We start from the raw sequence: 1,786 nt of genomic DNA, 5'->3' as shown, positions 1-1,786 counted from the left end.
TTCCTGCTGTTTTCCTACTGTTAAGAATAAGGTGCATGTTTAAAATGCAAGTAACCTACGTGTAGAAAGTAGAAGAATGTTGTAGTTTCTGCTGAGGTGATGAGCAGCCAGAGCAGTAGGCTCAGGTGAGATATTGGCAGTACTCTTAAGAACTGTCATTCTGAAGGGCCATGTATCTGAAGATGAGTATTCCTCTTCCCAGCACGTAGATGGTTTCCTGCTATTTGTCTTTATTTCTTACTACTTAAGTGGTAGTCTCAAATAAATTAAAAAAAAAAAAATACTTCCAGTACCAATTCTTTCATATAGATTGGAGAAAAAGAGCATAGTACGTGATACCAGATTTTGACAATTCAGTATTGGCAAGGTGCTGAATTTCAGTAGCTCTTAAGCAAACTTTACAGGAACTGGTCTCAAGTCTGCCTTTGTTTTCATTTTTGTATTTAAACAGTCCCTGAAATGCGCTGAGAAAAGCATTACTGCAGTGACAGTTAGAATATGCACAATGCCTTGGTATGTCCTTAAAGATCAAATTCCCCCTTCCTGTGCTTTTAGACAAATAGGAAAATAGGTACCAGTAGTTCAACATAGCAATGTTTATCCTGTTAGTTTTGGCATTTGAAAACTGTTTTGATTGAAAAGATGTTAATAGAGAAGTTAGTTATTGTGTGCAAGACTGCTGAAGTCTTAAAGCCGGTGAAATAAAATTAGTATTTTCAGTCCAAATTATAAAAGGCAGAAATGTATTAATTCTTCAGGTGGCCAAAGTAGTTTCACATCTACATGTGTCTAATGATACTGTTTTGTTTTTTTTCCCTTTCAGGTTCAGATGCCCAGCTGCAGTCTTTCAAACTCTGGTCTGTTAATAAAATCAGCTTGCACAAAACAGTGTGTCATCTCGATTGGTCTCTTTTTGTGATCCTCTTCTCCAGCGGTAGTGGTTAAGTTAACTTTGGAGTAACCTGTTTCAGTATAGTTTGAATTAGCAGTATGTAGATAATACTGTTTCACCTTCATTTGGAGGGAGAAAATTTGGAAGGATTCATGCAGGTAACAGGTTAGTTTTTGAGTGGCAACAATTACTGTTGTTGTGATTGGAAGTACAGTAAATGACAAACTGAGCTGCATGCTGTTAAATGGGCAGGATTCCTACTTAGTTGTACTGCACCAGAAAGCTGTGTGAGAAGATCTCTCTATACAAAGAAGAGGCAAGGATAAATCTGTTCTTAACATGTTAAGATCCTGGTTTTAAGATCATAATAATTACTTCCAGCTCTGAATATCTTCAGGTATTTTTTTACCATAGGAAACATGAAATACTTTACAAAATAGCATATTATTTTCCACGTTCTAGATAATTACTCAGTTTTACATACTTTGTTTGTAGTGTTGTATTTCACATACTATAGAAGTGGAGACCACGGGATTCATGAGGGTATGAACAGTTGCTGGTAATGTCTAGGTCTAGCAGAGTGCAGATTAGAAACCCAGGGACTGGTCAAATGCATAATTCGGCATGCGTTCGAACTGATTTCTCGTCTGAGTGCTTCACTGAGGGAGTCTTGGCATGCTGAGACATTTGGTACAACAGATCAACAAGTCATGTCCGTTGACTGAAATGCTTTTCTCTGTTACAGGCAAGATGTATTTACATACTTCATCAATGAAGCGTGTCCATTTAAAAATCACTGGCATTGATTATTTTTTTTTTCCAATTTGTGCAAAAGCTGATTTCTGCACTTTAGACTTTTTAGCAGCAATGCTACTTTATTAAAGCTTGACAAAA

The 1,786-nt window shown here is 36.7% G+C and overlaps 1 protein-coding gene across 1 annotated transcript in view; it reads left to right on the top strand.

Annotated features, from left to right (window-relative positions):
- RPL7 (ribosomal protein L7) overlaps positions 1–890 on the top strand; it is a gene marked incomplete at its 5' end in the record, with an annotated part of 6,572 nt that extends 5,682 nt beyond the window's left edge. Inside the window, one exon of the mRNA XM_009705937.1 lies at positions 824–890. The remainder of the gene's footprint in view (positions 1–823) is intronic.
- Positions 891–1,786: the final 896 nt, after the last annotated feature.

Source organism: Cariama cristata, unplaced genomic scaffold (assembly GCF_000690535.1).
Source record: "Cariama cristata isolate BGI_N322 unplaced genomic scaffold, ASM69053v1 scaffold288, whole genome shotgun sequence".
Classification (NCBI taxonomy): Eukaryota; Metazoa; Chordata; class Aves; order Cariamiformes; family Cariamidae; genus Cariama; species Cariama cristata.
The sequence above is the reverse complement of the archived record's forward strand: the minus strand, read 5'-3'. Positions and strand labels throughout refer to the sequence as shown.